At 44.4% G+C, this 25,884-nt stretch overlaps 1 long non-coding RNA gene and 2 pseudogenes across 3 annotated transcripts in view; 1 reads left to right on the top strand and 2 right to left on the bottom strand.

The window, feature by feature from the left end:
* Positions 1–23,313, bottom strand: part of LOC311105767 (alpha-2-macroglobulin-like) — a 46,370-nt pseudogene extending 23,057 nt beyond the window's left edge. Inside the window, exons 1-14 of the transcript in view lie at positions 23,300–23,313; positions 22,616–22,862; positions 22,134–22,291; positions 21,557–21,609; positions 20,591–20,611; positions 19,792–19,956; positions 19,601–19,676; positions 16,822–16,967; positions 10,743–10,868; positions 10,215–10,436; positions 5,790–5,932; positions 5,520–5,661; positions 5,298–5,386; positions 4,986–5,157 (exon numbers count right to left, since the gene is read on the bottom strand). The product of the transcript in view is annotated as an alpha-2-macroglobulin-like (transcript). The remainder of the gene's footprint in view (positions 1–4,985; positions 5,158–5,297; positions 5,387–5,519; positions 5,662–5,789; positions 5,933–10,214; positions 10,437–10,742; positions 10,869–16,821; positions 16,968–19,600; positions 19,677–19,791; positions 19,957–20,590; positions 20,612–21,556; positions 21,610–22,133; positions 22,292–22,615; positions 22,863–23,299) is intronic.
* Positions 17,561–19,051, bottom strand: LOC311105480. Its single transcript, XR_014610267.1, has 3 exons — positions 18,759–19,051; positions 17,917–18,026; positions 17,561–17,764 (listed from the first exon to the last, which is right to left on the bottom strand). It is a non-coding gene; the product is annotated as an uncharacterized lncRNA (long non-coding RNA).
* A 1,492-nt stretch (positions 23,314–24,805) lies between the features above and the next one.
* LOC311105478 (alpha-2-macroglobulin-like) overlaps positions 24,806–25,884 on the top strand; it is a 44,346-nt pseudogene continuing 43,267 nt past the window's right edge. The window contains exons 1-2 of the transcript XR_014615847.1: positions 24,806–25,014; positions 25,678–25,858. The product of XR_014615847.1 is annotated as an alpha-2-macroglobulin-like (transcript). The remainder of the gene's footprint in view (positions 25,015–25,677; positions 25,859–25,884) is intronic.

The following is a 25,884-nucleotide window of genomic DNA, read 5'->3' as shown; positions in this document are numbered from 1 at the left end:
ATGCTCCTTCTTCCCCCTCTAGCTCTCTGCCTGTATGCTGTCTTACCTCACTTTGCTCCCTCTTTTTTTCTTCCTTTTCTCTCAACATTCGCCTCATCCTGTCCATTTCTCTCTCTATTTGTTCGTTTGTTGCTTCAATTTCTGCCATTTCTTCATCTGAGAGTTCTCCATCATCTCTCTTCGTCATTTTCATTCTTCCCAATGCTTCCCTCAGCTCTCCATAGCAGTCCAATCTATTTGGCTTGATTTCTACCCTTCGCTTGATTCCTTCTGTTTCCTTTGAGTCTTTTTCCATCCTTTGGGAGGATGTAAACAAAGGTCTTTCTTCTTCCATTTCTATTTCTCCTTTTATTGATACTACTCCGGACACCTGGGGATATTGTCCACCAACATATGGTGGGGGTCCCACAGACCAATCTGCTTTCTTTTTGTTTGTTTTCTCATCATCTTTTCTCAACATGTTTCTGGCTTCTCGCATGTTCTTTAGCAATCCTTCTCCTTCCATTTTGAACATGTTGAGTATTTCTTTTTCTCTTTCTTTTTTGACGCTTCTCTTCTTTCCTGTGTCTTTTGCTTTATGGTTCTTTATCAGTGTTTCCATTTCCTCACACACCGAGACATCAAATGTTCCTCCTTCTGGCCATTTGGTGCCCATTTTCCTGGTGCGTTTCTCCCATTTTTCAGATGTTTTCGCAATTTCTTCCTTGCCTAAGGGATACCTGGCACTCAGTATTTCTACCGCCGTTTTATTCATATTTATGGCCTATATTTTTTAACTTCCTTTTTAATCTATTTTAGTATTCCTCCTATTTATTAATTCTTATATTAGACTATTTGTGCTTCTTTGATTATTGTTTGGTTAGAACTTATTTATTATTAATGGGCATTTGACAGTCTCCTTATATCATAATAATATTTCCTGATGTCCACTTTTCTTTTGTGTGGACACCTCATAAATCTTTCCCTTCCTCGTGTTTTTATCTTAGCTTTAAATCACTCAGCTATATTCTTTATGTAATAATAAAATGATTTATCCTGATGTCCACTTTTCTTTTGTGTGGACAACTCATAAATCCTTCCCTTACTAGTGTTTTTTTCTTAGCTTTAAATCACTCAGCTATATTCTTTATGTAATAATAAAATGATTTATCCTGATGTCCACTTATCTTTTGTGTGGACACCTCATAAATCTTTCCCTTCCTAGTACAGAGATTTTCACACTCTCTTGCACTCTCACTCTTTCACTCTTTCACTCTTGGTGTGAGACCGGGTGCGTCCTTCTTACCAGGTTACACTTAAGTAACGGTCCAGAAAAGGTGCGCCAACCTTTCTCCACCAAACACAGAGATTTTCACACTCACTTGCACTCTCACTCTTTCACTCGTTCATTATTGGTGTGAGACCGGGTGCGTCCTTCTTACCAGGTCACACTTAAGTAACGGTCCAGAAAAGGTGCGCCAACCTTTCTCCACCAAACACAGAGATTTTCACACTCACTTGCACTCTCACTCTTTCACTCTTTCACTCTTGGTGTGAGACCGGGTGCGTCCTTCTTACCAGGTTACACTTAAGTAACGGTCCAGAAAAGGTGCGCCAACCTTTCTCCACCAAACACAGAGATTTCAAACGACCTCAAACACAGCTTCTCTCCTCAACACAGAAAATGAGCTGTTATCTGCAGGATTTCTTATTATTCTCATTCATATAGATGAGCAGCCACTTGTGCCCAAATGAATCAGACAGTTGAATGACTCACAGCCGCCAAAGCAAAACCACTCACTCACACAAGATGAGCAGACCTACTCTATTTAACACTTTATCAAAATGTTTAAGCCCTTGTGACTATTTAACCTGTTCACCTACTCAGGATGACCGGTGTTACTCCAATTTATGGTGTCACCTACGCCGGATGACCTAACTTTTTTTACCTGATCGACCCTACCTAATTTTGGCATCACCACAACACAGGATGATGCCCTACCTGCCCGTTCAGACCTCTGGAATTTTAGCTCTCCAAAGCGGTATCCACAGGATTTATATTTATTTAGCCCAGGTGTTACACTTTCTCTACACACCTGGACTTCTACTACGCTTTCCTAAGCGACCTGTCAATTCTGCCCTATTTTTTCTGTTACACTTCCTCAACACAGAAAAAGGAGCGGTATTACACAGGATTTCTGTCTACCTAAGCAGCCTATAAACGATACACTTTCGCTACACGTTTATAGCGTGTGGAAATGTGTCGAAATGACCCAGACAGAGCGATCAGCAAAATGAATCAAATGAATCGACCGAATCGAACAGACGCATCAGATGAGCAACCGAGTGACCCCGACGATTGAACGCACGAGTTGAGCAGTCGAATCAAACAGATCAATCAGACTGTCCAACTCAGCAACCCGAATGAGACAGATTAATCATCCAACCTGACCACAATCTATCAAATCACAATGGATTAAACAGAATTAGTAGCATTGAATCAAATGTTTTGAAGAAACGGTTCAGACGAACAACCGAGTGTCATTGACGAGTACAAGACACGTGAAACCGTCGGTTTAGTCAAACAGATGCATTCATACTGACCAAATGATCAACTCAAACGAGACAGATAACCCACCCCACTCAACCACAATGACTGACCTACACCAACCCAGGCAGACCTATTTATACTATTTTCTACTTATTGCAACCCTCGAGGCTTTTCATCATTTAGCATGTATTTTAAATTCAAAAGCTCCCAGTGTCTAATTTTCTGGTTCTTATATTTGGAGAGACCTACTAGGTATTTCTGCAGATGTTGCCGAGCCCCGGATCGAACCACACAAACGTTATACTATATAAGTAAGAACTTGGCTTACCTCTTAAAAACGGCCGCTTTTGTTTGTATGGTCCGTCCAAGCCGTTTCACAACTGCAGATGTACACCGTCTCTGAACCCTATTTTTCACCTCCTGGCAAGCTCGCCAATATGTTGTGGTAGACATATTTGACTGATAGATAATCAACTCAAAATTTTGTCTCAAGACACCGGAGCTTGTGAATTCAAGAATTAGACTTTATTGCATAACAAAAGCCGAGTTTGCTCCATGGAACAACTGTCTCTCTCTGGCTTAGAGATCTCTTATATACACACAAATGAAAAAAACATGCATACATTCCTAACTTATTTTAGTTCTGCCCCACCCTTCTTTTTCAACGTCCAGCTGTCACACAATGTCCACTCCAAAATGTCATGAATGCTTTTTTTTCTATATGAAGCCTCTCATTCTATCATTCTATTGGCTGCGTGGCTTAGGCCCCTTCTTAAAAAACTAATGTAATGCACACTGTTTGAGAGCCTCTGTGAAAGAACACATGCATTCATTTAAAAAACAGCATATACTACATGTCTATATTCCTTATTTAAGCATGTATCTGAATTATAAAATATCAAACATGTTTATTATATTTTACCTTTGGCATCTCCCTACATGTGCCATAATGATACATAAAATAATCCTATATAATCCCCCCTATGGGACATTCCAATAATGTCCCAAATAATACAAAGATTAATTTTAAAATGAATGTAAGCATGTGCATTTACTTATTCTTAGCCTTGCCATATGTGGTTTCACTTCACACGCATATATTTAAACCAATATATCTTCCTCATTACTTGACCCATCCTGATTAGGACCCATAGCCCAGTCAGGTATTGGATACAAGTCTGCAAGGTTTTCCTCTAAATTAACCTCCCCATTTTCCTGTTGGGCTTTGTAACCATGGCAGGCCCATCCACCCCCAGGAACAACATTCAGGATTCCCAAATGGACAGTCCATTGGTCCTCCTTTAACATTACAAGATTTCCCATATTTATTAACATACTGTCCTGGAGCTCCCTGAACTGGGTGTATTTCTTTGGCTGAACTAGTAACAATTGTCTGTACAGTCGTAGAGCCTCTGTGAAAGAACACATGCATTCATTTAAAATACAGCATATACTACATGTCTATATTCCTTATTTAAGCATGTATCTGAATTATAAAATATCAAACATGTTTATTATATTTTACCTTTGGCATCTCCCTACATGTGCCATAATGATACATAAAATAATCCTATATATGTTGTTCAGTACCTTACTAAACGTCCCCACAGGGCTAACATTGAGTTCTGGTTGTTGTGTCTGGTTATTTTAGTTAGTTACATCCCACATTTCTTCCCCATACATCTAGTTTACATTGTGTGCGTAGGCACGGGCATTTACATCTCCTCCTCAGACAAACTCCACCCGAGGGGGAGAACGTAACAGCAAGTAACCATGGTTAACAGAGGAAGAACAATGATTTCAAGCACCACCCTCCTTTTAAAGCTTCCAGTCTGTTATTTTAACTCAATCAGCATGACAGAGTGATCTCCAGCCTTGTCCTCGTCAACACTTTCACCTGTGTTGCAGCTGGTCCTTTTGTGGCAGGGCTGAAATGCAGTGGAAATGTTTTTTTGAGGGATTAAGTTCATTTTCATGGCAAAGAGGGACTTTGCAATTAATTGCAATTCATCCGATCACTCTTCATGACATTCTGGAGTATATGCAAATTGCCATCATCAAAACTGAGGCAGCAGACTTTGTGAAAATTAATGTTTGTGTCATTCTCAAAACTTTTCACCACAACTGTACATGCAATCAGTTACCCCCCCCCCCCCCCCCCCCCCAGCCTCAATATTCTATGATCAAATTATTTCAGTGGGAGAACATCAGGAAGTCCCTACATGTGTTGGGTCATTGATGCTCTGTTGATAAGATACTGTGATGTCATCTATGCTGTAGCTCTATCATTTACATGATAGCAGGGTCATAGTCATTAAGGCACACGGTGATGAAACGTTTAAAAATGTTCTTCAATGGAAAATGAAAACAAAGGGTTATTTTTGGACAAATCCAGCCCTGTTTAACTCAGTTTTCTTCCATTTGGTGCCTAATGTACGACCCATATTTTGAGGACCTCTCTTACCACTAGTGAGGAACTTGGTGGCCTTGTCTCGGATGGCTGGAGTGAGCTGCTCTGTGTTCCTCAGGTACTCCAGGATGTAGATATTGGGGGCTAGGAGGGCCATATTCTGCTCAACACACCCATACGGCATCCAGGTTCTTGAGGGCCCGACCCAAAATGTCACCTACAGGTAAACATGGGACTTCTGTAAGACTGTCCTCTTTAGCAACAGTAGCATTATCACTGGAGAAGGGTTGCTTTTCCCACCACTATGCCTCTCTAAACTCACTATGCCTCTCTAAACAATACAATGGTTTATTTTACCCAGGACTGAGAGGGAAATTCGATCAGATCCATCCACCACATTCTTGGGGAGTTGCAGTTCAGTTCCTCCTCCTCTGTCAGAGCTTCTGCTGTAGACACACAGATGATAAGATGAATGGAGAGGATCAGTTCAATCAAAGTGAACATTTGATGCAAGAGAGGAGATTATTTTCAGTCAAAGGCAGTTACACTAGATAGTATCTGTACAGCAGTAAGTTTCACCACAGCAGTAGACTACATACCTTCACCAGCAGGCTCTGTGGGACTGTGTCGATGCGTCCTCTCTCTGGTACGTTCGCAATTTCATTGTCACATGCAGCGTGGGACTGGACAGCCTCTGTACTAACGGACACATTCACAACCCCTACACACACATTGTCAGACAGAGTGCAGCACAGGTTACACAACATCCTATACGGTGACTGAGAGAACACAACTCAGGTTTACATCCATTCTGCTGTTTGAACGGTTGAATGAAGACTGGTGACTTACCCAAGACAGATGGTGCCATTGTCCAACTGAAGGTCTTTTGTCCATTGGCACACAAGCATGATGAGTACTGGACATCATTCAAGGGTGTGAGAGTGTAGTCTAAGGAGTGAGCCGGAGTCACAGAAACCTGCCAAATAGGAACACTTGTAAGATAACATCGAAAACCCAAGACCGATACACTGGGTGTAAAAATAAACAGTGACTAGACAACTGCAACAACTCAAGAAATGATTGTGGTGCAGTGCCGTACCATGATGCACTCGGACAGGTACAGTGCCTTGCAAAAGCATTCATCCCCCTTTGTCACGTCTCCTCCCGTTGCTCCTCTCCGGCACTCAGATTCGCCGGTCTACTGAGCCACCGGTCTGAGCACACCACCTCGGCAAACACAGGAATGGAAACCCAACGCACCCTAATCACCTCCAGCGCACCTGCACCTCATCATCTCATCACCACCTCTATATAGCCCTGGACGGTTTGTTAATTGTTGTACGTAATTGTTAGCGTCGTGTCGTTTACATGCTCTTTGTTATTCTCTTTCTCATTGTTAAGTAAACCTTTACCTTGTTAATTCCTGCATCTGCGTCCTGCCTCTTCGTATACTCAGTACTCATCACAGAATTACACACCACTCACGAAAATGGATGCAGCAGGAGTTTCCAAGTGTCTCGACCAGCACCAGCAGCAGCTTGCCCAGTTGAACGCCGCCATGCATGAAGTGCTCCAAACTCTGCATAATCTGCCTAGCGCTCCGGTTCCACCTCAGGGAGCGGCGAGTGCATCCAATCCACCTGTTCCCGTGCTATCACCCACTTCTGAGCGAACCCTCGCCCTACCGGAGCGCTATGACGGTAAAACTACTAAATGTAACGGCTTCCTGCTACAGGTTTCACTTTATCTGGCGCGTCAGCCTGGGGCATATCCATCTGACCAAGCCAGGTTAGCGCTGGTGATTTCGCTACTTAATGGAAAGACGCCTCCCTACTCCACCTTCCTCGCTCGGTTCAGGGCGGTGTTTGATCATCCCACGGAGGGAAAGGACAGGGGTGAGCATCTCCTCCAGCTACAACAGGGAGAGGGGCCCACGTCCGAGTACGCTCTGAGCTTTCGCACGGTGGCGGCGTCTTCCGGCTGGAATAAGCGTGCTCTGCACACGTCCTTCAGGAGAGGCTTACGGGAGGACATCAAGATGGAACTTGCATGTCGGGACGACGAGATGGACCTTGATATCCTCATCGCCATGTCCATCTGTCTTGACGACATGTTGAGAGACAGACCGCGTTCCCAACAACTCCCGGAGCCTCGAAGCGCACCCCATCTGAGCTATGGAAGCCACCCTGCCCCATGGAGGTGGGCAGCACCCGCTACACCACCATGGACCACAGATCTTCTGGCGGCTCCCAATCTAGGCGGTATGACTCCCGTAGCCGCTCCGTGAGTGTTACGTCATCTCCTATAACAAAACCATTGTTTTTAGTTCCCATAACAGTGACTGGTTATTCCTTCTCTTCCATTTCCACTGCAATGATAGATTCCGGATCAGCGGGGAACCTTATAGATTGGGAGCTGGTCTCTGAATGGGGGTTGCCCACTGTGCCACTGCCTTCTCCGCTACACGTCACCTCGCTGGACAATAAACCACTTGGATCAGGCACCATTATGCACGTCACTCTCACCATCACCATTCCCACACTACCGGCGCACCACGAGGAGCTTTCATTCCACATCGTCACGTCACCCCTTCACCGGATCGTCTTGGGATTTCCCTGGCTCAGACTACACAACCCCACCATCAGTTGGATCACCAAGAGGATCACAGCCTGGTCCACCTCATGCCGGAAGACCTGCCTGCCGGTGGTTTGTTGTTCCACGTCAGTGGAGAGTACGGAGTCCGCCCTCCAGCCCAACATTCCACGTGAGTACACAGATCTCTCTGATGTCTTCTCTTCATCAAAGGCTCCGTGTCTCCCTCCTCACAGTCCCTGGGACTGCGCCATTGACCTGCTGGAGGGACCCCCGAAGAGTCGTATTTACCCCCTTTCCATGGCGGAGACTAAGGCCATGGAGAAGTATGTGGCGGAGACCCTGAAACAGGGGTTCATCAGACGCTCTACCTCTCCTGCCTCTGCCAGCTTCTTCTTCGTGGCCAAAAAAGACGGAGGACTGAGGCCGTGCATTGACTACATGGGGTTGAACACAGTCACCACCAAGTACCGGTACCCCCTCCCTCTGGTTCCGTTGGCCATCGAGCAGCTACGAGGGGCCCGGTACTTTACGAAGTTGGACCTGAGGAGTGCCTACAACCTGATCCGAATCCGGGAAGGAGATGAGTGGAAGACGGCATTCAGCACTACCTCAGGCCACTATGAATACTGCGTCATGCCCTACGGCCTCGCCAACGCACCTTCTGTGTTCCAGTCCTTCATCAATGACGTGTTCCGAGACATGCTGAGTAGACAGGTGGTGGTGTACATCGACGATATCCTGATCTACTCGGCTACGTTCGAGGAGCACGTCAGGGACGTCAGAGCTGTCCTAATCCACCTCCGGGAAAACACAGCCTGTTGGTGAAGGGGGAGAAATGCGATTTCCACCAACAGGCCATCTCCTTCCTGGGATACAGGATCAGTCCTCAGGGTGTGTTCATGGAAAGAGCGAAGATGGACGCCGTCAGGTCATGGCCAGTCCCCACCATCATCAAGGGCCTTCAGAGCTTCCTGGGCTTCGCCAATTTCTACCAGCGTTTCATCAGGTCCTTCAGCTCCATAGCCGCCCCGCTCACCTCTCTCCTTAAGGGTGGGCCTCAGAAGCTGGCCTGGAACCCTGAGGCTGACGCTGCCTTCAAAGGCTGAAGGAGAGGTTCACCACAGCGGCCATCCTAAAACACCCAGATCCATTGTGTCCTTTCATCCTGGAGGTGGACACATCGGAGGAGGGCGTGGGTGTGGTCCTCTCCCAGCAGCATGGTAAGCCAGAGAAAATGTATCCCTGTGCCTTTTTCTCTAAAAAGCTTACCCCCGCAGAGAGGAACTATGGAGTTGGAGACAGGGAGCTGTTGGCAGTGGTCCTCCCTCTGGAGGAATGGAGACACTGGCTAGAGTTCATCCATTCCGGATTCTTACTGACCACCGGAATTTGGAGCACATACGGGCATCGAAACAGATGAACTCTCGTCAAGCCAGGTGGGCCCAATTTCTTACTCGCTTTCAATTCATTCTGTCTTACCGCCCAGGATTCCAGAATGTGAAAGTCGACGCACTCTCCAGGATGCACCATACCGGAGAGAGGAAGGATCTGGGGGGTCCAATCCTGCCCCCATCTCTCATCGTTGCACCTGTCATTTAGGATGTGGATGAAGACATCCACCTGGCGGCTTAGGAGGACCACTCCGGGGCGCGTGTATGTACCCACCAGTGTCCGTGACCGCCTGCTGATCTGGGCGCACACCACCCTTACGACAGGGCACTCCAGTATTATGCGCACCCTTCATTCTCTAGCACAAAAATACTGGTGGCCCACCTTGGCTTCTGATGTCTCTCGCTATGTCTACTCCTGTTCCGTATATGCCCAAACGAAGATGCCTAGGAACGCCCCGGCAGGCAAACTAGTATCTCTACCAGTGCCTCAGCGACCTTGGTCACACCTGTCCATAGACTTTGTCACCGACCTTCCACATTCTGACGGCTTCACCACAGTCATGGTGGTCGTAGATCGGTTCTCAAAATCATGCCGTTTTTTGCCACTAACTGGTCTTCCTTCTGCTCTCCAGGTCGCTGAGGTCCTGTTCCAACAGGTCTTCTGGCACTATGGACTTCCAGAGGACATCGTCTCGGACCGTGGCCCCCAATTCACCTCCCGAGTGTGGAAAGATTTTCTGGAGAAGATCGGGGCCACGGCCAGCCTCACCTCCGGGTATAGGCCTCAGTCAAATGGGCAGGTGGAGCGCATGAACCAGGAGCTGGGGAGGTTTCTTCGTTGCCACTGTCAGGACCGGCAGGGTGAGTGGGCAAGGTTTCTTCCCTGGGCAGAATATGCCCAGAACTCCCTCGTTCACACCTCCACAGGGCTCACTCCCTTCCAATGCGTCCTGGGGTACCAGCCGGCCCTGGCCCCTTGGACACCCAGCCAGACCGATGCGCCCGCTGTCGACGAGTGGTTCCGCAGGGCCGGACAGGTCTGGGACGCCGCCCAAGTCCGTCTCCAGGGGGCCATTCTTCGGCAGAAGGATCAAGCTGAATAGTTATGCATGCTCAAGTTTTCTGTTTTTTTGTCTTATTTCTTGTTTGTTTCACAAAAAAATGTATTTAGCATCTTCGAAGTGGTAGGCATGTTGTGTAAATCAAATGATACAAACACCCAAAAAATCCATTTATATTCCAGGTTGTAAGGCAACAAAATAGGAAAAATGCCAAGTGGGGTGAATACTTCCGCAAGCCACTGTAGTTGAACACAGTGACCTTCAGCTCAACGTGCTCTCCACGGACGATGGACTAGGGCAGGGTGAGTTCCAGGAAGAAGGGTTGGAAGACTGTACGTTTCACTGGAGGAACCAGATTGAAGCCGCCAGGGGCCAGGCAGAATGCCTCTGTCTCCCAGGTGGTGATGGTGTCTGGGACAGTGAGGGGCACATCTGCTGATCCAGACTCCCTGTAATACAGAGGTCAGAATTCAAACAGAAAGCCACTAAGTGTCCCATAGAGAGCATTGGAGTATTACTGTATAAATTCATTGAACACTGTTTGTTTTAATTTTCAAAATGTATTTAAGCTTTATGTAACCATGGAGTCCCATTTAGCTAAGAGGACCTCTTTCCTTAGAGAAACCTGGCCTACTCTCTAATGCAGCTTAAAGAGGTACAGGTTCCTAATCTACACCACTACTGTATGTTTTGATATTAGGCAAGCGCTAAGAGGGCTTTCACCCGAGGTCAGCCTCACTGTGAAGTGCACTTAACGAACTTCCCCAAGATCCGATATCCATGTACTGGGGAAGAACGTACGGACCGACTGACTCTATGGCTGGCGGAGGTGGAAAGGCACCTCCATCAAATCCATTAGCTGTAATCACACCCGGTGCACCCTGTAGTGGAGTGGGGTCATTTGAGCCAAAGGGTTAATTGAACTACCCCTTGTTTCCAGGAAACCATATATAAAATACATAATTTGACCAAATCTTTAGGAAGAGGTCATCATGATGTTTGCCAATGACCATGGGGTAAGTTGAGCCAATGGCCACCATACTCCATACAAATGATGATTACATTTGGTCAGTTTTATGCATAATATGCATAGTATTTTTGCAATGTGTCATGCATATGAACTCAAGATAGTGCATTTTTATTGTTACAGAGCAGACATCATCATGCCCCGTGTAGACTCGTGGCTGTGGTCGGGAGAGGTTGTGTTTTCTCTAGCAGGAGGTAAGCTTGGCTTCTTATATGGTGTTGAGTAAAGCTTAAACCATGTATTTAGATCGTAGGTAGGTAGTTGTAGTTAGGTATTGTAGGTAGTTTATTTAGGTAGTTATTTAGGTAGTTATTGTAGGTTTCCGTAGGTAATTATTGTAGGTAAGTATTGTTTACGGCGGAGCCCGGCGAAGCACGAGGCTAGCTAGCTAGCGGGTAGCTACTGGTAACGTTTAGCAACGGTGGAGAGTTGTTTCCAATGTTATTTCACGCTTAAGAGTACCTGTAATTAAGCCAGCTAGCTACCTACCATTCAGCCGTTTTTCTAACCTCATTATCTGAGCCATCAACGTTAGGTAGTTAGTAGCTGCTGTACTTAATTACACCTACTGATTGCAGAAGACAAATGTTAGCTGGCGTCGGGTAAGTTTGGCGTTATTTGGCTTTGTCGAGTAAGGCTTAATTATGTATTTAGATTGTAGTTAGGTATTGTAGATAGGCCCGCAGCACGAAGCTAGCTAGCTAGCCGTTTTTTTCAAACAAAGTCAACACAGTAGCCATTGCTAGCTAGCCAACACGACCAGCTAACTGTACTGCAGTAGCTAAATACAATATATTTGTGCTAGCTAGCCAACGTTTAATTTTTGCTGCGTTATGAAAGGAACTAGACACGGACACGAATGATCTGTTTGGTGTGTTAACACACTATTGGTAGTTTGTTGTAACCAAGTATTGGTGCTAAACTGTGTGTTATTGGATGCTAGCATGCTAGTTAGCTATGGCGTCATAGTTAGGCATCGTGGGCTGTTGTGGGTAGTTATTGTAGGTTAGCATTGTTTTCGGCGGTGCCGGGTGTAGCACGAAGCTAGCTAGCTAGCCGTTTTTCAAACAAAGTCAACACAGTAGCCATTGCTAGCTAGCCAACACGACCAGCTAACTGTACTGTAGTAGCTAAATACAATATACTTGTGCTAGCTAGCCAACGTTTAATTATTGCTGCGTTATGAAAGGAACTAGACACGGACACGAATTATCTGTTTAGTGTGTTAACACACTATTGGTGTTTGTTGTAACCAAGTATTGGTGCTAAACTGTGTGTTATTGGATGCTAGCATGCTAGTTAGCTATGGTGTCATAGTTAGGCATCGTGGGCTGTTGTGGGTAGTTATTGTAGGTTAGCATTGTTTTCGGCGGTGACGGGTGTAGCACGAAGCTAGCTAGCTAGCCGTTTTTCGAACAGAGTCAACACAGTAGCCATTGTGTGCTGTACTGTGGCAGCTAAATACAATTTATTTGTGCTAGCTAGCCAACGTATAATTATTGCTGCGTTATGAAAGGAACTAGACACGGACACGAATTATCTGTTTAGTGTGTTAACACACTATTGGTGGTTTGTTGTGACCAAGTGTTGGTGCTAAACGGTGTGTTATTGGATGCTAGCATGCTAGTTAGCTATGGTGTCATAGTTAGCTAGCTGAATAAAGTGGGTTGAGTCTATTCCTTGAAACATTGAACCGCTGTGGTTCACAACAATTCTGATTTCTAAAGGTGGAAGTTGGGAGAGTTTTTGTTCGGGTGGTTCAGTGAAACAATTATAGTTTCTGAGGTGGAAGTTTTGGTGAGGGAGGCCCTGCTCTCTCCTCTCCCAGATGTTTAGTTCATTTCATTCCGATCTCCTCTGCATTATTGTAGCCATTTGCTACAGCCTGTCAACTATGCCTCTGCCTATCCCTGTTCTCTCCTCTCTGCACAGGCTACACAAACGCCTCACACCGCGTGGCTGCTGCCTCTCTAACCTGGTGGTCCCTGCACGCACCCCACACCTGGAGTTCCAGGTCTCAGGCAGCCTCTGGAACTGCCGTTCTGCTGCCAACAAAGCTGACTTCATCCCAGCCTATGCTAACCTCCAGTCCCTCGACTTCCTGGCGCTGACGGAAACATGGATTACCACTGAAAAGACTGCTACTCCTACTGCTCTCTCCTCGTCTGACCATGTGTTCTCGCATACCCCGAGAGCATCTGGTCAGAGGGGTGGTGGCACAGGAATCCTCATCTCTCCCAAGTGGACATTCTCAATTTTTCCCCTAACCCATCTGTCTATCTCCTCATTTGAATTCCATGCTGTCACAGTCACTAGCCCATTTAAGCTTAATATCCTTGTCATCTATCGCCCTCCAGGTTCCCTTGGAGAGTTCATCAATGAGCTTGATGCCTTGATAAGTTCCTTTCCTGAGGATGGCTCACCCCTCACAGTTTTGGGGGATTTCAACCTCCCTACGTCCACATTTGACTCATTTCTCTCTGCCTCCTTCTTTCCACTCCTCTCCTCTTTTGACCTCACCCTCTCACCGTCCCCCCCTACTCACAAGGCAGGCAATACGCTTGACCTCATCTTTACTAGATGCTGCTCTTCTACTAATCTCACTGCAACTCCCCTCCATGTCTCCGACCACTACTTTGTTTCCTTTTCTCTCTCGCTCTCCTCCAACACTACTCACTCTGCCCCTACACAGATGGTAATGCGCCGCCGCAACCTTCGCTCTCTCTCTCCCACTACTCTCTCCTCTTCCATCCTATCATCTCTTCCCTCTGCTCAATCCTTCTCCCTCCAATCTCCTGATTCTGCCTCCTCAACCCTCCTCTCCTCCCTTTCTGCATCCTTTGACTCTCTGTGTCCCCTATCCTCCCGGCCGGCTCGGTCCTCCCCTCCAGCTCCGTGGCTTGATGACTCATTGCGAGCTCACAGAACAGAGCTCCGGGCAGCGGAGCGGAAATGGAAGAAAACTAAACTCCCTGCCGACCTGGCATCTTTTCACTCCCTCCTCTCTACATTTTCTTCATCTGTTTCTGCTGCTAAGGCCACTTTCTACCACTCTAAATTCCAAGCATCTGCCTCTAATCCTAGGAAGCTCTTTGCCACATTTTCCTCCCTGCTGAATCCCCCCCCCCCCCCCTCCTCTCTCTCTGTGGATGACTTCGTCAACCACTTTGAAAAGAAGGTTGACGACATCCGATCCTCGTTTGTTAAGTCTAATGACACTGCTGGTCCTACTCACACTGCCCTACCCTATGCTTTGACTTCTTTCTCCCCTCTCTCTCCAGATAAAATCTTGCGACTTGTGACTGCAGGCCGCCCAACAACCTGCCCGCTTGACCCCATCCCCTCCTCTCTTCTCCAGACCATCTCCGGTGACCTTCTCCCCTACCTCACCTCGCTGATCATCTCATCCTTGACCGCTGGCCATGTCCCTTACGTCTTCAAGAGAGCGAGAGTTGCACCCCTTCTCAAAAAACCAACACTCGATCCCACTGATGTCAACAACTACAGACCAGTATCCCTTCTTTCTTTTCTTTCCAAAACTATTGAGCGTGCCGTCTTTAGCCAACTCTCTTGCTATCTCTCTCAGAATGACCTTCTTGATCCAAACCAGTCAGGTTTCAGGACTGGTCATTCAACTGAGACTGCTCTTCTCTGTGTCACGGAGGCTCTCCGCACTGCTAAAGCTAACTCTCTCTCCTCTGCTCTTGTCCTTCTAGACCTGTCTGCTGCCTTTGATACTGTGAACCATCAGATCCTCCTCTCCACCCTCTCCGAGCTGGGCATCTCCGGCGCGGCTCACTCCTGGATTGCGTCCTACCTGACCGGTCGCTCCTACCAAGTGGCGTGGCGAGAAGCTGTCTCCCAGGGCTCAGTTCTAGGCCCTCTCCTATTCTCCCTATACACCAAGTCACTTGGCTCTGTCATATCCTCACATGGCCTCTCCTATCATTGCTACGCTGACGATACACAACTAATCTTCTCCTTTCCCCCTTCTGATAACCAGGTGGCGAATCGCATCTCTGCATGTCTGGCAGACATATCAGTATGGATGACGGATCACCACCTCAAGCTGAACCCTGGCAAGACGGAGCTGCTCTTCCTCCCGGGGAAGGACTGCCCGTTCCATGATCTCGCCATCACGGTTGACAACTCCGTTGTGTCCTCCTCCCAGAGTGCGAAGAGCCTTGGCGTGACCCTGGACAACACCCTGTCGTTCTCCGCTAACATCAAGGCGGTGACCCGATCCTGCAGGTTCATGCTCTACAACATTCGGAGAGTACGACCCTGCCTTACACAGGAAGCGGCACAGGTCCTAATCCAGGCACTTGTCATCTCCCGTCTGGATTACTGCAACTCGCTGTTGGCTGGCCTCCCTGCCTGTGCCATTAAACCCCTACAACTCATCCAGAATGCCGCAGCCCATCTGGTGTTCAACCTTCCCAAGTTCTCTCACGTCACCCCCCTCCTCCGCACACTCCACTGGCTTCCAGTTGAAGCTCGCATCCGTTACAAGACCATGGTGCTTGCCTATGGAGCAGTGAGGGGAACGGCACCTCCGTACCTTCGGGCTCTGATCAGTCCCTACACCCAAACGAGGGCATTGCGTTCATCCACCTCTGGCCTGCTGGCTCCCCTTCCTCTGCGGAAGCATAGTTCCCGCTCAGCCCAGTCAAAACTGTTCGCTGCTCTGGCACCCCAATGGTGGAACAAGCTCCCTCACGACGCCAGGACAGCGGAGTCACTCACCACCTTCCGGAGACATTTGAAACCCCACCTCTTTAAGGAATACCTGGGATAGGATAAAGTAATCCTTCTACCCCCCCCCCCCCCAAAAAAAAATAAAAAAATAAAAGTGTAAAGTGGTTTTCCCACTGGCTATAGGGTGAATGCACCATTTTGTAAGTCGCTCTGGATAAGAGCGTCTGCTAAATGACGTAAATGTGCCCTTGAGCAAGGCACTTAACCCTAATTGCTCCTGTAAGTCGCTCTGGATAAGAGCGTCTGCTAAATGACTAAAATGTAATGTAAATGTATACAAACGTAAAACAAAACTAGTAGTATACTATGCTATAAATACTGCAAATTTTTGCTGACTTTACTGTAGTATTCACTGTAGTATTTACATTTAACTATATATAAATACTGTAGTAAAATAAAACTGTAGTATATACCATAGTAATTAATATATTGTTTTTGCGGATTGTAGTATACCGTAGTATTTACTGTAGGGTTTTTGCAGACTGTACTATACTGTAGTATTTACTGTAGTGTTTTATCGGATTGTAGTATAATTTACTGTAGTGTTTTTGCGGACATTACTGTAGTATTTACTATAGTGTTTTTGTTTTTATTATCTTTGACATAAAAGTGGAGGAAACTTCAGGAAACCTACTGGAGAAATACTACAAGAGAAAATTATCCATTGCCTGTCGGTAGGTAGGTAGGTAGGACTGGGGTCTGGACGGGTAGTTCAGAGCTGCTGTTATCTATAACCTGTAGGGAACACAGTATATGTTAGGTTTCTCACTTATGTAGGTCTCACTATATGTAGGTTTCTCACTTATGAGTGGCACAAATTGTGATATGGGGGAGGGGAATGGGCAGGGTATATGCTAATTATATACTATAGTATTTCCTATAGTTAAAGTGTTGTGTTTTAGCGGACATTACTGTAGTATTTACTACAGAGTTATTTTTGCAAATAATATTACATGTTCACCTTCCATAAAATGAACACACTATGTTTGTGATGTGCAGTCACTGAGGATATGACTAACTCAGAGACGCATGCACACATACACACACACCTTGTGCCTGAAGCATTTCTCAGTGGGGAGGTTCATGCTGTGGGCGATGACAGTCTCACTGGGTAGCATTCTGTACACCAGGACCTGTACCAATGGCGCCATCTCTGGAACCACTACCAACTTCAAGGTGATTTCCCCCTCAGTTACTGCAAAGCAAGAGCATGTCACACTATCATTGTCATCAAGCACCTTCCAGTATGTTCATAATTACTTAATGAAACTCCCTCACCAGGTAACCTTCATGTGTCCATGCTGAACTATTGCGTGGAGGAGGGAAAAACAGTTATCCCATCAAGTCAGCAAGAAGGAGATGATGAGGAGTGTTGGTGTTGTATAGGGACATCCTTTCTTTGAAGGTGAGAGGCTGGGACTAGGTCTGAAATAACCCTGGTCAAAATAGTGCACTAGAGAATAGGGTTCCATTTCAGACACACCCTGGGTTTGCAGGTTGTCACAACTTGTTCCTGGTTCTACTCACCAGGTAGATGACATCCACGGAGCCCTTTGGGACGGTCTCCCCTACGATGGCGTACTGGATCAACCCTCCCCTACGATGGCTCAATCCCAAATCAACCCTTAGAGCTCCACCTTGCCCTCTGATAGGCTAAGTGGAAGTTCACCATATTGCTTATTATACCAAGGGAATCTTCTCAGATCTCCACAAGAGCATGATAGACCCTAGGGTGTAGGGTCAAGCGGGTGATTTGGGATAGCGCATGAAGAGTCTTCGGAGTCTCAAAGTCTTTCAAAGCCTAGAAGGAATCATACTTACTATGAGGTTAATATTCTCTTTGGGCATACTGGTTGTGTTGAGGGAGAAACTGGCAATACCATGACTGTCCGTGGTTAGGTTCTGGAGACGATGTGAGGACCAGCCTTTCTTCTCCAACAGGTAAACTAACATGTCAGAGATAGGTGTGTTGTTGAAGTGAACAACGTTTATCTGAGGAAAAAGGGGGGAAAGTTCTATGAAGTGATGCTACATACGTCACTGTTACCTACCATTGGTAGTTAAGTAAACAGGAATGTCAAAGAGCAAATGGCATCCACAATTCAACAAAGTACAAGAAACAATAACACTGGATTTGGACTTACCTTGCCCTTGATAATTGATCCATGTTCATAGATTTTGGGTTTGTCAACAAATGTGAGTTTTCCAATCAGATAGGAGAGTGCTATGTGTTTTTCCTCTGACTGTGTAATACCTGTCAAAGAAAAACAAATGATAATAGCATGGTTTATTTCACAACCACACGTGCCACCATGATGCACAATGGCAGTTCACAATGCAGAAGCTGAATTGCAGTGCAGCTTACATAAGATTTTAAAACATGATCAAAAACAGAATACATTAATTAAATTAAATAAATGTAACATTATGATGTAGCACCGAAGGTCAAACAAACAGGCCTTCATGATCTAATTAAACATATTGGCATCATGCCGTTCACTCTCAATAAAAAAAGCTGTTTTCATTAGACTTCAGGCAAATTATGTCATCACTTTTCCCATTTCCAAATTCTTGTGATTAATGACTTGCCTGTCCCCTCCTCCTCTACTGTTGCGTTGAAACTAATCTTGTCAATATATTTTATATTTGAGATTCTTCAAATAGCCACCCTTTGCCTTGATGACAGCTTTGCACACTCTTGGCATTCTCTCAACCAGCTTCACCTGGAATGCTTTCCAACAGTCTTGAAGGAGTTCCCACATATGCTTTAGTAGGCTACACATGGTATTGGTCCCACATACAACATGTACAAAAATGTAGGCCTATATGAAATACAGCCATATACACAACAACTCTGATTTGGCACACAAGAAAGCATGTTGAAGAGAAGCCCCACGAGCCGAACGACCTCTAGGCTTACATGAGGGAAAACCAATTAATGTAAAATTCTGGCATGGCGGTCAGGGCCATAAAGGTTGTAGCTTACTATTTAGACGAGTTGCAGCCTCCTCCATGCTGTGTTGAAACTCATGAGAAGATTCTGATTCCATTCTCCTTCCTGATGAAATGTACTTGTCAGGTCCCTCTCAAATGCCAGCTGGACATGCTGGGCTTTTCATTGATGTAACAATGCTTCTCTGAGATGCTTTATGAATACAGGCCCAGCTTTTCATGTAAATGCCAAATGTGTCCCAAACGTTTGAAGTGTCAGTGACTCATAGGAGCAGTTTATGACATTGAGCAGTAGCATTGTAGGTCTTCAATTAGTATTTGTCATTAGCGCAGACCTGGGTTCAAATAAATGCATATTTAAATATTTGTATTTAAATCCTCATTTTCTGTGTATTTGATTATTTTCAAATTTTATGGGCAATTCAACTACTTCTATTTGAAGTATTTGAAAGTATTTTCAAATAATTTCTTATAGATAGCCTACTATTTGAAACTATATTCAAATACTTGTTTCTAAATATATTATTTTAAATATTCCTAGGACCAAACAGACATGGGTGCAAATGCACAAATTCTTAAAATATTTGTATTTGAAAATACAAATATATATATTTAAATATTTTCAAATACATGCTAATACTTTCCAAGTACTGTATATTTCCAAATACATTCCAATATTCAACTACTTGTATTTTTAAAGAAACAATATCCAGATACTTACTTTGAAATGTATGTGAAAGTAATTGAAATATTGAAAATAGTATTTGAATCCAGGTCAGCATTAGCATAAATGGAGAGTGACATTTAGTGGAGTTACACATTGTCTTGTAACTACAGTGCATTGCAAAACGTCAATAGTGTTGACTCACATTGCACACACTACTTTATACTCCTCTTCAACTATGCTGATCTCATTGGTGAGGTTCATTTAGATCTTAAACTTTGGCAAAACTAGATATAAAAGAACAGTTAACTCATGAATGTTCCAGGATTGTGATGCATTGATCAACTGCCAGAGCCATAATATTATGTAGCATGAAAGGTAAAAGAAAGAAGCTCAACCTGACATATTCTTTTACCTCAAAGTGATGGAATATTTTTTTTTCACCAATCCAAACTACAATGGTATAGGATCCTACAGGTGCTTCAGAGTTGAGGGGGTGAGAAAGCTGCAGAATGTTGCCACTAGATGTAGTATTGACCCACTGTCCAATCCTGTTCTGATGAACATCCTGTTGATTTATAGAACAAGAGGCACGTTGAGCAGGGCACAACATTGTGTAACATTCACATGTAGGCCTACCTCCTGAGTGGCGCAGTGGTCTAAGGCACTGCATTGCAGTGCTAACTGTGCCACTAGAGATCCTGGTTCGAATCCAGGCTCTGTCGCAGCCGGCCGCGACCGGGAGACTCATGGGCGGCGCACAATTGGCCCAGGGTAGGGGAGGGAATGGCCGGCAGGGATGTAGCTCAGTTGATAGAGCATGGCGTTTGCAACGCCAGGGTTGTGGGTTTGATTCCCACGGGGGGCCAGTATAAAAAAATATGTATTCACTAACTGTAAGTCGCTCTGGATAAGAGCGTCTGCTAAATGACTAAAATGTAAATGTAGGCCAAACATGCCTGTCTAACATGTAGAATAAGGAGTCACGTCAGTTCTATTCATTACATTCTATCTGCAACGTTCCGAAGTTTGCTTGCTGAAGGTGGCCCAGATGTTATCACATAAAGCTTATAGGGAGTCTTCTAGTAACTGCCATGTGGAAATGAATGATGACCTCCAGTACCTAGCTGGTGGAGTCATTGTCTTATGTCGTAGTATTTAGTGACAGTCATCATAAATTGACAGACGAATAAGGGTCTTACCTCAAGTTCCACAATGTTGTACTGTGAAGGGCAAGACAAAAGATTGGTTAATGTTTTATGAATAACTCTCAAATTCCCCCAAAATGACCAGAGGAGCAAAACTGTCTACAACTATAGGAACTAGGCAGGTGCTTGGATTTGTCTCCAACTCATCATCACAAGTAGTATTTGCACTGGAGCTCTTATGTCAATTCAGTAGATTAATTCAATCTCAGGAAAAACATTCTCATACGTTCCAATCTGACCTATATGAATGGAAAACCTCATGTCCTGTGGTGAATGTTTGAGGACCTTCAAATCAGCCCACACAGGTTTACTTAGAGAACAGTATGTTTTCATTGAGTGCTATGTGTCTCAACTGTTTGTGTAGCCTTATCAAACAGATAACATTGGCTAAAGATTTTGCCAAATAGTTGTTCAAAACATTGCCCATTTCCAAAGCCTTATTGTTCATGAAGTACTAATGCGATGTGTATGACATGTGGTGGCTCGTTTAAAATGAAAATAAGCATTTACAGTATGTACATAATAAGCCTTGTCCTTGTCCATAGGGCAGGAGCCTATCTCCTGTTTCTGTAGCTTGAGGCAGCCTGGACAGGACGCTAGTCTATCACTCGGCATTAACCCCAATCCGTCTCCTTAATGCTGAGTGCCAAGCAGAGAGGCTTCGGGTCCCATTTTTAGTCTTTGGTATGGCTCGACTGGGGTTTGAATCCCCATCCTTCCATTCTCAGGGTGGACACTTTAACCATAAGGCGGACACTGTAACAATTTGGTTGGACAAAACTGTTCATAGTGTTACATAATAGCTGATTGCCATGTCTATCGCACAGTATTGTGATGTTGGGATCCTTGAGATTCTTCTGTATCTGTCTTTTTGTTTGAAATAGTGGGGAGACTGTTCTGAAGGAAGACCAAATAGGTCATTGTTTTCAATATTCAATGTTGCACATTTTCAACACTCACCAGCTGATTGACAGGGCTAAAACTGGTATCCAAGGTGATCACTCTAAACTGTACTGTAAAAAGACAATGAAAAAACAAAGACAGGCACTCAATTAGAGTTTTAGAAGCACAATTTTGCTAACTTTCATTGATTTTCCAGAAATCCTCATTGAAGGATTTCCAGATTCCAGAAATGTTTCAACCGGGATTTCTGGAAAACCAGGGATTTTCAGGGAAGTTACCAGAATTTTGCAAGACAAACTTTTGACAGCTACTGTGGATAATATTTTACACCGTTGGTACTAAGGCCCCAATTCAGATAAAGGAAAACTGCACTGCGAGTTTGCTGAAAATATTGACACTATCGATATCCAATGATAATGTCGAGGAGAGGAACAGCTTGTAACATGGGGTATGTTGGTTCAAACTCCAGTGTACATATCCTGAGTGAACCCGCAGTGGATTTTTTCTTTATCTGTACCTTACTGTCACAGCAACATGTGATGACAGAGCAAACCATCATAGAAACATGCTAACACCTAATTGTCCTGTTTCTTAGCAAGCAGACTAATTGTGTACTGGCTCTGTGTAAAATGACCTGGGTGTCCCGGGTTGTAGATTGGTTTATCTGTTTGGATGAATGTCATTGGACTGTAGGGTTTAATCATGACCTTTCTCTCCTCTGTCGATAGACACGTTTCACCTTGAAACCTCCACCTTAAATTTTGGCACTTCGTCACTCTCCACATGAGGGGCCTGTCAGGGAGAAAACAAACCAATAACATATGATCCAGTGTAGCTTAGTTGGTAAGAACGTGCTGCTAACAACATCAAGGTTGTGAAGATTCAATCACTTCTCCTTTCATCAGTGTGTTTTAAAAATGCTTTTTCTTTAGTAGTTGATGTCATCTTTTTTTATGTCAAATTTCAGCTTGAATCCCGAAAAGTTATGGTAGGCCACCACATTGATATTTCCCAACAAATAAGATGGCATTGCACAAAAATTAAGAGATGCATCACAAAGCTAAGAAGGACAGTAAACTCTTATTGGAATGGTTCTGGATGTCGACCTGGGCTGACCTGAAACTGGAAGCAGTGGTGAAACTTTTGGTCAGAACTCTCTTGGAGAATACTTTTGTTCTGTCCATTGGCAATCAGAGATATGGTCATGACCAGGGTCTCGTTGGGCTGCAGAAGGCTGGCACAAAGCTTAGCCTCTGAGCCTGCCTGGATCACTGCAGGAATGGCTACCATGTAAACCCTACAGAGAACATATGCACGCACAGCAACAAACCACACAGGAAAATCAGTACAAAATGAGAGGGCACTTCTAAACAAGAAACGACAGATGTAGGATCTTAATTTGACCAGTATTGTCATTGAAAGATTATCCTGCAGCAACAGGATTTGAACGTTTAGTCCATAATGTTGCTTGATCAGTGGTTTCCTTACGAAAAAAAACACATGAAATTCACATGTGATCACGTCAATGAGAATACTTTACTTTAAAAGGCATAATTGACATTAATTCAATTTAAACAGTCATGGTCCCCTGCAGGTTTTGTGCTGTTCCAGGTTTGTTCCAGGGACGTCCCCAATAATATTTTTAGGACGTTCTTAGAAAGTTGTTTCATGGTCCCCTGGAGGTTTTTGATAGATGCAGTGAGAATACAGTATTTACGCGTTATACGCCTGCCCCCCACATGGCCGCCAACCCTCCCTCCTTCCATGCCTTAAGTAGTCATATGTCTTGTATAACCATACCAAACGTAACACATCTTACTAATATGATTGTACCGGATTTACTTTTACTATGTTATGTCTAGTCTGTGAGACCAGTTTGACTGATGATATTCAGCTGAAACTAGGCTACCAGTATGTGTGAGTCCTGCATATATACTACAGGTCAAAAGTTTTAGAACACCTACTCATTCAAGGGTGTTTCTTTATTTTTACTATTTTCTACATTGTAGAATAATAGTGAAGACATCAAAACTATGAAATAACACATATGGAATCATGTAGTAACCAAAAAAGTGTTAAACAAATCAAAATATACTGGTTCAGTTTTGGTTTACCAGACACTCTTATCCAGAGCGACTTACAGTTAGTGAGTGCATACATTATTTATTTTTTCATACTGGCCCCCCATGGGAATCGAACCCACAACCCTGGCGTTGCAAACGCCATGCTCTACCAACTGAGCTACATCCCTGCCGGCCATTCCCTCCCCTACCCTGGACGACGCTGGGCCAATTGTGCACCGCCCCATGGGTCTCCCAGTCACGGCCAGCTACGACAGAGCCTGGATTCGAACCAGGATCGCCTTAGACCACTGCGCCACTCGGGAGATGTTGGTTAAATCCAACAGGTCGTCAGGTGCATTGTAATTCATATACCATTTGTTATGTTTTTGGGGAAACAAACCTGGGGGGGCACAAATTCTATCTGTGGGTCCATGCCCGGCTTTGCCACCCCGGCTCTGGGTACAATGTTGTTCCCTGAGCTACAAAAAAGTCAAAGGTACACTTCACAGGTAAACATATGAACTCACATGGTACAACCTCAAGTGAATCTTCCAGCAAGACAATAACCCCAAGTACAAATCAAAAACCCCCAAAAGGGTTAATTGACCACAAAATCTACATTTCGCAATGGCCATCTCAGTCTCCAGACTTGAACCCCATTGAAAACCTGTGGTTTCAATTGAAGAGGAAAGTCCATAAGCACAGATGAAGGATATCAAGGATCGGGAAAGATTCTGTATGGAGGATTGGTCTAAGATCCCTCCCAATGTGTTCTCCAGTCTCATAAAACATTTGAGAAAAAGGCTCAGTGTCATTATCCCCGAAAGGTGAGGGGATCCAATAATTTATAACCTTATGTTTTTGAGATTTTTGGTATTACTTGTTAAACAAAATATATTTCTCTGAACAATTGTATAAGTATAAAATAATATAACTGTTCCAAAAAATATCATACCATATAGCTCAGTATTTGTATTATTTATTTTACAGTCTTTTTTGCTCATCTTTATCAAGGGATTGAATAATTTTGGACCCCACTATATATTATGGACAAAGTAAAAAAAACAGGCATTGCATGCAAACTATTGAGATGTAATCAGGTTATAGTGCAAGCCAATGTCGTACACTGTACTGTATGTATATTGATGGTGCATGTGTAGTCTCAAAGCCAGAGAATCTGCCAATCACTGAAAATCACTGTTATTGACACAAATTGGTCAAATATTCACAAGGCTTTTACTTCAATCATTTAACCTGGCTACACCGGTTCCTCTGCTTGTCCTCTACACAGTGCAGTAGGGAGGTCTTGCCAGTAGGAATACTGGGATATAGGCTGACCTGGTGTTTTTATTTCTCTCATTGAGTCATGGTTCCTTCTGGGCATCACGTTTGGAGATGGATACTCTTTGTCTGCTTTCACTGGCTTTGTGTCTGTCAAAAAACTCCAAGACCGTAAGTAAATCTGCAGTCAGTTAGAATTTAGTAATCAGACATGTGGCGTCTCGTCCTGGAGTAACATTCTCTCTGTCAGAGAGCAAATTTAGAATGGTTTTTCATCTATCCTTTCTGAAGATATTTGTTCTGTGTATTTCACCTACAAATATAGGCTTTTCAAAAATTATTCTTGATTTTTTTATCTTGATTTTTAGATTTTTTATTGGCCCATTCACCCCCTCCCCCAAAATACAAAAACTTGTAAATACTGTATTTTCACCGCAACTAGACAAAAACCTCCAGGGGACCATGAAACAACGTTCTAAGAACGTCCTAAAAACATTATTGGGGACGTCCCTGGAACAAACCTGGAACAGCACAAAACCTGCAGGGGACCATGACTGTTTAAAGTGAATTAATGTCAATTATGCCTTTTAAAGTAAAGTATTCTCATTGATGTGATCACATGTGAATTTCATGTGTTTTTTTTCGTAAGGGAACCACTGATCAAGCAATATTATGGACTAAATGTTCAAATCCTGTTGCTGCAGGATTATTTTTCTTTGACAATACTGGTCAAATTAAGATCCTACATCTGTAGTTTCTTGTTTAGAAGTGCCCTCTCATTTTGTACTGATTTTCCTGTGTGTTTGTTGCTGTGCATGCATATGTTCTCTGTAGGGTTTACATGGTAGCCATTCCTGCAGTGATCCAGGCAGGCTCAGAGGCTAAGCTTTGTGCCAGCCTTCTGCAGCCCAACGAGACCCTGGTCATGACCATATCTCTGATCGCCGATGGACAGAACAAAAGTATTCTCCAAGAGAGTTCTGACCAAGAGTTTCACCGCTGCTTCCAGTTTCAGGTCAGCCCAGGTTGACATCCAGAACC

This window comes from Coregonus lavaretus (genome assembly GCF_964263955.1).
Source record: "Coregonus lavaretus genome assembly, chromosome: 30".
Lineage (NCBI taxonomy): Eukaryota > Metazoa > Chordata > Actinopteri > Salmoniformes > Salmonidae > Coregonus > Coregonus lavaretus.
The sequence above is the reverse complement of the archived record's forward strand: the minus strand, read 5'-3'. Positions and strand labels throughout refer to the sequence as shown.